General features: G+C 43.6%; 1 protein-coding gene across 3 annotated transcripts in view; it reads right to left on the bottom strand.

Moving 5' to 3' along the window:
• Positions 1 to 12,849, bottom strand: part of SMAD7 (SMAD family member 7) — a 41,622-nt gene that overhangs the window by 18,655 nt on the left and 10,118 nt on the right. The gene's annotated exons all lie outside the window — the stretch shown is intronic.

Raw genomic sequence — 12,849 nt, 5'->3', positions numbered from 1 at the left:
GCACCTGAGTCAGAACTCAGGAGTTCTTGGCTCTCAATCCCATTTAAACTTCATTTCTAATCCAGTTAGGGCACCCAGTTACAGCCCGGTTGTCCCTGACCTAGTTACCACACAATTAAAAGTTGCAATCTAGACAAAACCTAACTGTGTCTCGATAACTAGGCTGAACCCAGAGGCACTCCAAGACTTCAGCCTGGTTCTGGGGACACAGTTGGGTGCTATCTAGCTTATAACTTTTAACCATGCTGTAACTAGGTCAGAGGACAACAGGATTGTAACTGGGTCTCCTGGTTCCGCTATAGCTGGAGTAGAGATGGGACCTGAATCTAGCAGACCATGCAGACTCCTTGCTTACCCATGAACCTCACAGAAACACGGGTGTTGACAGGACTTTATAGTTTAGACTGTGTCCACAACGTGAACAAAAGTAACACACCAAAAATAAACTTGTTCCAATAAACCCCAGCTATTTTACATCTCCCTTCCTCAGCAACAAAGCAACAGTGCAGAATTTGTATCTTCCAACTCATCTCGACATTATTTGTCCCTGACAAAGAAAGAAAAGGGATGGGGGAAGGGTGGCCTGCTTGTTACCATCACTCCAGTTATCACAAGCGGCTGGACTACACAGTACCTTACATTGAATCCCCTGCCTTCCAGAGTCAATTAGGCACCAATGATCTTCCAGGGCATTTACACAGCCTGGCACTTCATTGTTTTACTGGTATTTCCTTTCCATCTCCCTCCACCATTCACACTGCACATTCCCCCTCCCCCCTCCTCCCAATGCACTGACTACACTATAAAAGAATGGAGGCCTTATGGGTGAGGCTCTACAGTTCTTGGGCCCCCTTCCGCAACAGTCACACAAGCCAGTGAACTTTACTCACCTGAGTAATCACTACAGGCATGAGTAATGGTTCTAGGATTGAGCCCGGTGACATTAAAGGATACATTTTCCATACTTACCCTGCAAGGCAGTGGATAAGAATAGAAAAACTACAGGCCACACTTTGCACCGCATTAAGATTTATGAGTTTGTTCCTTATCGTGAGCTAAAAAGCCTCAGCCTAGTTTACAAAGAAAATTAATTCACCAGTTCAAGCCTAGGGATGTAAACTTCAGGCTCCCAGCTAGTTTTCCAAACAAGACTTCTGCTATTTAATTCCTGCATCACTGCTTGAAGTATGATTTTATGCACTTATTTACTCTGTCCAACATGGTATTGCACAAATGAAACACTCAGATGCAATAGAATAGTATCAGATGGGCGTTAAGTCCCACTACCAGCAGGGCAAAAATCTCTCTGGTTGTGTGGAGCTCTTATTTTTGGGGGGTTCTGATTTTAGTTAGTGTTCTCCAGATCTTCAAAATGCAGTCCTATCAGTGTTCTTGAAATATGCAGATAATCACTATACCTGCCTGGAATGTAAAGCGTGGTTACTCATCAAAGTGCAAATAGAAAAAATCACCACTGGGTTGTCCATTAGACTACACCGTACATTATCCAACTTGGAAAGACTCTCACACTGAGCGGTAATGCTCTGGAATTTTAGTATCTATAAATTAAAGGCATCAGTTTCAACACTTAAAGTCATTTGGTCCAGGGCCAACTTTACCAATTATAAAATGAAGACTGTTTGAAACATTCACCACCTCCCCAGCACCCGGGTTTGTCAGGCATAAATAAGGTTGCTTCGGAAGCTAATGAACATTTTATTAGGACACCATTGGTAACACCAGGTGTCTTTGTATGCTTTTAAAAGATCGTAAGGGCTGACCAGACCCTTGGTGATGGGAGGTCTGCCTTAAAAAGGCATGATGAGAACCGAACGTTCCAAGTTATTTTACTCCATTGAATGCTGGCATACTGCTCACTTCTAAAAGTTAGCTCTCATTTAACCTACTTTGGCAGCAACACTCTTCAAACAACATCTTTACCACCAAAAGAAGATTACTATTCTTAGTCCCATATTTGCTTATTATGTACATGTATGTACACACATATAATATTTTGAATGTTCTCCAATTTGAGCAGTTTGGAAGTAATTAATTTAAGACCAAATATGCCTTCCCTCTTTATTAGCAAAAGCCCTTGGAAAGATCAGCATTATTTTTCTGTGGGCCTGCAATTTATCAACCAACCAGGGAGACACAAAGGCTCCTGAGGACATACCTGAATAATCTAAAATCTACCCAGCTCCCGCACAGTGTTTAACATGCTGCTTTCTACAGAGGCTTGATAGGAGTAATTGCATATATGGAGGACTATATTCACATACATACACCGGCTCAACTGAAACAAGATGACACGAGGGATTAAACTGAAGTTGGTGTTTCAAAATTGTGCCAACAGATTAAATAAAAAAAGAAGTCGACAACAACGCTCTCCTGCAAAACCACTTCGGCCTGCATTCAACCTGCCTGCATCACTCTGCTCTGGCGTCAGTGCTGTGTTTTGACAAGTCACCCTGGCTGAATTCTCAGCAATGCTTTACACTCTGACAATTACAACCCGAGGCTCTCATTGTGTTATGAAAAAAAACGAAACAAGAAGCAGCCAACGAATGAGCTCCTCGTCTCCTGTAATAGCCTCTATTTGAATAACGATAAGATAACTCAGTGAACTAGTCAGGCTGCAGCTTTGTGCATATTCAATCAAGGGAAGTGATATCAGTCTAGCCAAAAGTCCTACTGATGCATATGAAATTGGGAGGGTAGTAAAATTAGACACAATGGCACCCTCACACCCAGCGATGCGTCATCCCAACCCATCGCTATCAGCCTGTCACTCCTTGCGTGTATGTGTGGAGAGCTTGGTCCTGGGTAGCACAGGTGCAGGGTGAGTGTGTGTAAGAGCAAGGCAAAAAGAGTTAGGCACGGGAGGGAGTGCACAGGGAAGCCAATTCTGCATTAGTGAGAGCACTGCTGCATGGCAACCAAATTACGTCTGGAGTCAGAGCTAAGAGCCTAATTAGGATGGGGAAGGATGGCTTTTAAGACCCGTATCTCCTCAGAGGTGCCCATTCTCTCCCCAAATCCCAACCCTTCCACTTTGAGCACTTGCAAGTTAAGGCAGCAGGCATGCAGGGGGAACAGAGACAAACACTCAGTTTAGAGGACTATCCCTAGAACTGAACCCTGTGCCTCCATTCACACTTGTGTCTGGAAGATGACAATCCAAGGACTTGCCGGATCAAAGCCAGGATATCATCAGCCCCCTATGAGCCACATTTTTTTTTTTTTTAAAGGAAGGCCTAACTTGTAGTGGTTCTTCACAAACATGCGAACAGCTGAAGTCAGCTCCACCAAGCCAGCTCTAAATGGCGTTCATTTTTTGTCTTAGTTAATGCACTAGCAAGATCTCAGAGAGGATTCCCAAGGAACTTTTCAAAAAGGCGTAGTGGTTTGATGTTATTTAAAAGAAGGAAAACAGAGCAGACTTCAAGTGCAAATGCTAAGGACACAGCATTTAGGAAGCTGAAACTGCAATGCTTTTTGTGCAGCAAGATGAAAAGAGTAAGGAAGGGCTGTGCAAACTCTTATAAAATTTCTCTCTCTCTTCTTTTTTTTTGCAAGTTAAAACCAAGATAATGACACTGGGTGGGGACCAATTCTGTGGGCTGAGCAGCCAAACCAAAATTAGCTTCCAAGCCAAGAGCTTCCTCAGCCTGGCAGTTTGGGGAAGGAAGCTGAGAAAAGTTATGAAAAGATTCTTCAATAAATTGAGCAACAAGGCTGAGTTTTTAGCGTTCATGCAAAGGTGACCCTGCTATTAAAATATTTTTCAACATAATAAAAATAAAACAGAGTACTCCAACAAGCCTCTCTCTGAAACTCGGGCACCGCGAGAACTTTCTGATCACTGGGGGGAAAGGGTTCTTTTTGTTTTCCTTTCCCCCTCTTCTCTCCTTTCATTAATAACTATGTTTTCTTTTCTTTCTATTTTTTTCTTGGCTCTTTCCTCATAAAAAATGATGCAATTTCCTGTCTTGTCCCAATGTTTCCTGTTAATTAACAGGGTGAAAGTTATCATCACATATTTAAACTCCTACCCAAAACAACTCTGCAGAAAATGGTTCTCCGGCTGGTACAGCACTTTGAGGCAAAAGCAGGGCTTAATTTGTAGTGAAAGAGGTGCTGGGACTCAAGCCATTAAGTGCCGGCGCTCAAGCAATTTTTTTACTTTCATAACTGAAGTGGCAAGCCCAGAGATGCCAGGGCTATGAACTGCCAAGGCTAGAGATGCCAGGGCTCAGTACTGGCACAAATTAAGCACTGGGCAAAATACCCATAAGGCTAGACCAACCAAAGCTGGTATACCGAGGTATGAATTATGCCTTTCTTCACCAGTCTTTCCCTCCCAAGCCAAGATACACGCAGAGGGAGAGGTACAGTAACTCCTCACTTAAAGTCGTCCCGTTGCTGATCAATTAGGGAACATGCTCGTTTAAAGTTGTGCAATGCTCCCTTCTAACATTTTTGGCAGCCGCCTGCTTCGTCTACTGCTTGCAGGAAGAGCAGCCCCTTGCAGCTAGCTGGTGGGGGCTTAGAAACCAGGGATAGATTGAACTCATGTAGAACTATTTCGCACACAGCTCTCTCCTGCATGTGGGACTGGAGAAGGGAAGAGGTCTCATCTCCATGGCACCATTCCCTGCCCTACTCAAACCATGTGCAAAGCTCTTTGTGCTCTCCAGAGTCCCCATGGAGAAGAGATTGGAGTCAGGGTAGGTGGGATGATCACTGGCTATCCCCCACTCCAGTGGTAGTTAGCTACACAAGTTAATACAGTCCCAGGTTTATTAACTTTACCATAGATTTCCCCTGCCACTACCACCAGTCAGGGTCACCAGGCCCTGCTGCAGCCAGTAGAGAATCCGAGGAGTTGAAAACAGGTTGCCTGGGGCCAGAGCCACTGAAGGGGTAGAAGGCCTTTACCCAGATGACCCTGGCATCCTGTAGGTCCACTGGGATTTACGAGGTTAAGGGAGCAGGTGGACAAACCCTTCACCCCATCCTCCACTGGACAATGAGGGAGAATCTCTGTAAGAAAATCCAAACAAGGATTTCATTGCAAACGGGCCTATTCCGGCAGGAGGAGACACCTGGCTACTGGTGATGAGGTTACTCCACCATCCCCTACAACTCAACAGCCAACAACATTTCAAGACTACACCCAAGACATTATCATTGACTTAAAAAGTCTAATCAAAAGCCAAAGGCCGGAAATCCTGCGAGGCGCCGATGCTCCTTTCCCACAGACCCCAGCACCACACAAGATTGGGCCATACTCTTGTTTACACTACAGGATTCCTCAACAGCAGCCATGACATAACTTATTCCCCAGTTTCCATGTTAAAAAAGCCCATGGCAAACAGCCCATACACAAAGAGGAGGGGGATGGGGAGAGAAACAAAAGATATTTAGGTAAAAAGTGAAGAAGGAAAACTTGAACTTTGCTTTCTTTGTGTGTTACAACTAAATCCAGACTGTGTATCAGGAGTTAATAATATCTTAGAGCTCAAAATAAACTGGAAAGGAAGCTACTTTGTGACAGTAGGCAGGCAGCCAGGCTGCTGTGCGGGTCATTCAATCCTACTTAAGAAAGATGGTACGGCTGGCAGTGACCTCTGAGTGGCCCGTTACAGTATTCTTTTACACAGCTCACTCTGAGGTCACTACAAGAAGGCACCAGCAGGAATTCCACGTTCATCTTTTGAAACCACCCTGTCACATATCAGATAAGACTGACCGGCCCCCTATTTGGTCAAAGGGAGAGAGAGAGGTCAATATCAGTGTCTCTCCAAGCCTGCAGGAGTCAGAGTGGCTGTGGAGCTGATAGGGAGGGCTGATAACCCTGCAATAACCTTAGTTAATAGTCAAGCGACAGGCTGTGAGGAGCAGGTCAGGTCGTACAGTTCAGTGTAATAGAATGAACATGTGAATGTCTGAAATACGTGCGGCAGAGGATACGGTCAGGAGGAATTGTCTGTGGTAAGGTATCTTCTTCAGGAAGAGCTGATACAGGACGTATCCTTTTCGCTGTACTGATCGCTCATGAAGAAAGCCCTTAGGGCTGAAATGCTGAAGCCACAAGCGCATTTTCAGAAGTGTCCACTAGCTCTGGCTGCCTCCGTTTCAGACACCAACTTGAGATACCTCTGGGTCTTAAATTTCTATACTTGGGGCCAAATCTCACCTCCTTGACTATGGCACACCTTGACCATGACCCACCAATTCTGCTCGGAGAAGGGACAGGAAGTGGGACAGGATTTCTCAGACCCCACCCAAACAAAGTGGGGTCACCCAGCGTGCAGGGGAATTTGGGGATGGAACTCCTGTATCTACCACTATGCCACTCACTGGCCATTCTCCCCACCTATCCCTTCCTGTAGCGTGTATTTAAGATCACCCATTGGTTGCATTCTCAGCATCCACGTGCAGAAGCAACATCGTCTTTTTTTTTTTTTTTAATCTCCCACTATTAGATAAATGCATGAGGTTAATGCTATTTGTTTCTGCAGTGTAACTCTTAAAGGATCATAGAAATCATAGATGGAAAAGCTTTAGTCCAGCTACCTGACAATGCAGGATTGCTCCCTATGGGGCATTTACTAGTCTTTTTATCCTGTCTAAGTCCCAAATTATCGGGTTTCCCACCACATTCAGGGGGTACATTTTATTCTGCAGGTGGATACCCTTCTGAGTTAAGCGAAGACAAACATACAGATGAACACACACTCACATCACTGGTGCTAAACTTTAAAATGCATTATTTTCCCCTAAATGGTCACTCTGCTATACAGAAATAATGGCTCAGAAAATCATTAGCAAGCAGCAGTGAAAACACTTACACACAATAGTATTGCAAAAATAAAACTGCAGATTGAAGCTGCATGCATTAGAAATAGCTGTGGCAGACAATAGTAATGTGTTCTCCTTTGCCAAAATTAAACAAATTTTGCTTAACAAGAGGGAAGTCTGACCTAGAGAATGTTTTTCCCCAAATACTGTACCTGAGAAAAGCCCACTCTGACTCCATTCATTTATTTTTTATTGTTAGTCGTTTTCAAGGCACAATTTTAAATTGATATTCTTTTGGAATACCCCTATAGAATTTCACTGAGATAAAAGTGATAGCACATATAGTCAAGATCCATGAACGAGGACCGTGCACACACACACATACTCTATTCCCCCATAACCTTTGCTACTCAGCTGTGTTCCCATTTCCTCTGCCTGTTGAGATTCCGCATTAAAAAGCCCAGCCTGCTTATGGAAGAAAGGGTCTAACACAAGGAGGAGCTAGAATGGAGTGTCAGAGGCCAAAAGCTACATGGAGACCTTGCCAAGTCCCAGTCTCTCTCCACTTCACTGGCCTGGCTACATTCTGCCACGGTCAGATGATGTGTGAGGCTGCAAGGCTCCTAGTCTGGCAGGCGGCCTGGTTTGCTCCAAAGACTTCAATGCTGTCATCTTAGCATTAACCCCTGATAACCTTGTCCTTTTGAGCACGGGAGTGAGTTTTTAGGTAAGCTATTTAATACACAAGTACAAGCTAGTGCCGTCAGTGGTGCTAAGGAAAATTTGCAATGCATTATGACATTTAAAACAACAGAAAGAGTGCATGTGCTCAAATAAACTGAGTATAAATGACTTTTTTTTTAAAAAATCACTATTTATTGTTTATCCCAGAGACAAATATACAATCCCATTTACACAGGAAGATTTCTCAATTTCTGATTATAATAGGATGCCAATTTGTAAATAAAGGCATTTCACAAGCAGTTATAAACTGTGTGCTCGAGGGAAGGGGGTGGGGTGGGGGGGGGACAGTCAGGATTTCTCCAGAGAAACCTTCAGAACCCTGCTACTCCCATCTAATTTGCAGGGGGTGGGAGGGGATGGGACAGGACTGTAGATCCAGCCAAATAATCGTGCTTCTATTGTGAATAGTTCTAGATTTAAAAAAGGTGCTTCTCCCAGGCTGACACAGATACCAGAAGGGATCAAAGTCATAGTGAAACATTCCAGGCCCGTCCGCTATTTCATAATGAAATGTCAGTCAGCTGCACATTGGAGCTTTTGTAGTAAAGATGAATCAAACTTGAATTAAAGTGTTCCATTAAAATAAGATGAGGTTTTGAGGTGAAAGGGTGAGGGAATGGGGATAAAAGGCACTGTCAATTTTCTCTATGTTGCTTCCTGTCACTTCAGTTTCTGTCTTAAACAAAAGTAAGTGTTAATCCAAAATGAAAAGGGGTTACCCTTGTTTTAAGCTACAACAGTGTTATGTGCCTGCCTTTCAGAACAGCCCGCCGGAAGGTCTCAATGGCACCACCCGAGGAGTTTTCACGCATCAAGGGCGTGATCTCAAACCCACAAAAGACAACAAACACCACTCCCATCGACTTCCACAGGCTCTAGATCTAGTCCAAAATGAGCATATGTCATCAAAGACACCTCCATTTGGGACTGCAATCTGTGTAACCTATCGAGTCTGATATTTTATTAATACTCCTTAATAAAAAGCAATGATGACCAGGACACAAGCCAGCTCATCATATTTCACACACGAAGTGGCAGCTCTGAGGCCCTTTGAGGACTTCTGTTTTTGAGCAGACGCTGAGCTATCCAACATATGTGACCGCAGCTTGTTTGTTAGAAACTAAAGCACAATCACAAACTACACATCTCCTGAAGATCTGAAACATTTGAAAAACAGCCTGGCCCCGCCCCTATTTAAGGGAATTATTTTCCTTTTTATCTACAGTGTGTTTTTGTTTGTGTTTTTGTTAACTGGTGTAGTTTAAAAGAAAGAGAGTCCAGTTCAGTACTGCACAGACAGGAACATCTCCGAGTCCGGTGGGAGATTTCTTAAGCACGGAATACTGAACTGGGCCAGAGAGAGTCAGCAAAGGAAAGAGGCAAAACAAACAAAAACCAAAACAAAACGAGAGACAGAGACTAAAAGGAGAGGGAGAAAGAGAGTGACAGAGTGGGGAGAGAGAGAGAAGACTGGCGTGTTTTTCCTTGGGAGTAATGGATTAACTAATATTGCACTAAAATCGAGCCAAGCCGCATGTAGACTCCATGGGCTTCTCTGTTCGGATTTTAACCTTTAGAAATATATATATATTTTAAACAAAGTTAACTAGGTCCCAGCGGTTTAGTACGGCTGTGCTGTCAGAGTTCCCTCCTCCCCTTTCCCAAACCTCACTCCCACCCACTCTTAGGCTTGCTCCTTTTAAAGTGCCACATACAACATGAAAGGGCAGCACCAGTGAATTAAAGGTCACCTCTGTGCATTTCAGGAGGAACCAGTTCCTTTGTGAAGACCCCCACGGGATTACGTTTTCACATTCAGCTCCTTTTTTTTTTTTTCTTCCCTTGCCAAAAGAATCAAGTCCCTGGCTCCAGGCTCCCGACCTTCCTCCCACCCCGAACTGAGCCCCATTCATTAAGCTGGCTCACTGCAGCACAGCCTAGGCCAGGAAGAAAAACAGAAAACAGAGCAAGTGAAAGAGAGGCTCAGATTGGTTATTTCAAGGGGGAAAACACTTGTAGAAGCTCTTAGTATATTACCCTCATCATTCCACACTGGTCACCCTCCCACATCCTCTCAGCTCTGCTATCCTGGTACCTCTGCCATTCATCCATGAAATTACCCTCTGCCTCCTGAAGAAGAATGAAATATATATTTCGTAGCTGGAACTGAGACTCCTTAAAAGAAAGGATCCAGCTTTCTGCATTCTTCGGGAGGACTGGATGAGCATTTTTTAATGCACTGCTTTTGTTTTATTATCGTTCTTGCAACATCCCAGTCTCTAAAGATGCCATGGCAGCGCCCCCACTCCCCAGGAATAGGGATGTTAACTGCAGTGTCCTGGCCCAATTCTCAAATTTCATCTGTGGTGATTGCATTTCCGCCTTCCTATATCCCACCTTTTTACCTTTAACTGGTTCAGTCTTCATCTCCCTGTCCTGCAACTGCTGCTGCGTGTAGTATGGCTGAGCACTGTTTAACAGCTGCCAATTTCCACCCCAGATGTGGCTCTCCTCAATGGTGGCCAGAGTGACTCCTTATCCATTAAAAAGAACAGGAGTACTTGTGGCACCTTAGAGACTAACAAATTTATTAGAGCATAAGCTTTCGTGGATTACAACCCACTTCTTCGGATGATATGCATCCGAAGAAGTCATCCGAAGAAGTGGGTTGTAGCCCACGAAAGCTTATGCTCTAATAAATTTGTTAGTCTCTAAGGTGCCACAAGTACTCCTGTTCTTTTTAAGGATACAGACTAACACGGCTGCTACCCTGAAACCTGTCCTTATCCATTCAATCCCAATGCTGTGCAGTTGGACAGTCAGAACAATCTAATCAGATGCACAGCAATTTGGGGCTTTTTTTTTAAATCCAGTGAAACATCCTTTTGGGATAAAGTCATAAAGCAACTCACCATATAACTCACCAGTTCTAAAGAGTGAAAAGAAGATGAGAGGATATGCTTTATGTATGGCATCTGACACCATTGTCTGTTTAAATGGAGATAAGACACAGCTTTTCCCTTCAGACAGAAATAAAACACTCCAAGTGCACCTTGACAATAGCTCATTAAAGCCCTGTTCAAATACACTGTTCTGCTACCAAAGCTTGTAGAAAAAGAAAAGAGAAAGTTAGCTTTAGAGAACTGCTGCAAAGTGCGGTTTATTTTCCTTGCTTGACTGGGTCTCTCCAGTTGGGAATTTTCAGAGCTGCACTTCTGTGTGTGGAACCAAGTTGCCAGTAAATCAGAGCAAATTCAAAACAAATGCTCTTTCATGTGGAGGCATTCGGCTTTGTTTCATGGCTTGCATAGCTAACCGTATCCCTTCATGAGTCAACACTCCTATCGGCTCCTCATTAAACTAAATGGCTACAATTACACTGGTGGGGGGAAAGAGTGGTTAATGATCGTAAAAGTTTCCCCTGTTTTGGGAAGGTTTGGAAAACTTTTGATAACCCAAGACCAAAAATATATATATATACCCCAAAAGGAACAGTGCCTTCTTCTGGAAGCTGTGAGAGAGAATATTTTAATAAACCTTTCCCATGTAGAGTACCTTTGTCAGTTCTTGCTGTGCTATGAAATTAAACTTCCATAGCAAACTCCTAAAGAAGGCATTCATAGGCAAGTTATGTTATTTCCTGCAGCCCAAACCCCCACCTCCCTCTGTCCCTTCAGAGGCAGACTAGACAGACGAGATGTTATCAATAACACAAACCTTTCAGAAAGCCCCCTTTTAAAAGCTAGTACTTCCTTTACTTATTTCATGTGGTATCCTGTGGAACTCAATCCTTCTCCACCCACCCCACATATTTCACGAGGGAAAAAAAATGATCTAACATCCTTATTGTGTTGTTTTACTTCTTGTTTCTGTTCTCTTTCCAATCTCCCTTCTCCAACCCTTTCCCCCCTCCACCCTTCTTCCCTAAAGTTACAGCCACCAATAGCCCCCTCCAAAAAAAGAGAGAGAGACCAACCACAAGTTGCCCTTCTCCCCCTTCCTTTGATTAATTCTCATTAGGGCCTTTGAACAAACAATATGCTTCCCTCTCAAATAACAGGCAGGGTATATATTACACTGAAAGAAAAACAAACAAGACTCACTTAAAGACATCCACACCAAATGCAATTCCTGGAGAGAAGACACACACACACACACACCAGCAGCAACCAGCAACCTACATATTTCTAAAATTCCCATCACAGGGCAATGAACTGAGTAAATGCTCCACAAATCATAAATCACTGAGACTCACTGACAGAGGAAAGCATCTTCCAACCTACACGAGACCATGCAAGTACGTATTTTCAGACAAATTATGGTTGGTTATCATAATACAAGTCATAGTATTAGTAACTGCATTTAGGACTCAGCCATGCCTCTTGAAAGGCAAAGCTGTAGTGGGGAAAGAAAGGAGGTGAATAAGGTATTATACCTTTGAAAGGCCTGATTTGCAGCTCTCTCTGAAGTCCCCAGCTGTGGAGATATAGCATCTCTGAAAATCAGGCCAAAGAGGTCTGATGGGTGCTGAGAGCAGGGCACTGGGAAATGTCCTTTCATACACTTGTACAAAAGGTGCAGTCAAATGTTCTCCCCTCAACACAGCAATCCTTGTGCAGAGACACCACAACAGATCTCCCCAGATCATGCCATGTTACTAGCCAGCCACTCTGAGAGCCATACTGTACATACCTACCCCTTGTGCATGGGCGCCCATGTGCCCTCTCTATCACTCTGCCAGTCCCATGCAGAAGGAAATACAATATAGCCCCCGATGTATAAAATGCATATACAGTTGCCCTAATAAAAAGAACAGGAGTACTTGTGGCACCTTAGAGACTAACAAATTTATTAGAGCATAAGCTTATGCTCTAATAAATTTGTTAGTCTCTAAGGTGCCACAAGTACTCCTGTTCTTTTTGTGGATACAGACTAACACGGCTGCTACTCTGAAAGTTGCCCTAATATTTCTCAGCTGATTGCTAACCTATTATAGACAGGTCGCAGGCAACCATTGCCTAGTATCATACAGGAACACAATGGCTGGAATGGAAAACACCTACTAGATCAGTTGTCCTCATGTAAGGGTATAATATACTCCACTGATGCCATTATTGAATGTACTGTAGCCAGAAGGCTGTGCAGAAACCAGTTACGCTAACCAAACAAAAACCTACAAAGATTCAAGACCACCAGTCAAATACTGCTCTCCTTATCTATACAATTAGCCCCACTGAAACCAAAGGTACCACCTGTGTAAATAAGGCAAGGGCTGGGACTGACCTTGAATTTTTCTAC

Source organism: Malaclemys terrapin, chromosome 6 (genome assembly GCF_027887155.1).
Source record: "Malaclemys terrapin pileata isolate rMalTer1 chromosome 6, rMalTer1.hap1, whole genome shotgun sequence".
Taxonomy (NCBI): domain Eukaryota; kingdom Metazoa; phylum Chordata; order Testudines; family Emydidae; genus Malaclemys; species Malaclemys terrapin.
The sequence above is the reverse complement of the archived record's forward strand: the minus strand, read 5'-3'. Positions and strand labels throughout refer to the sequence as shown.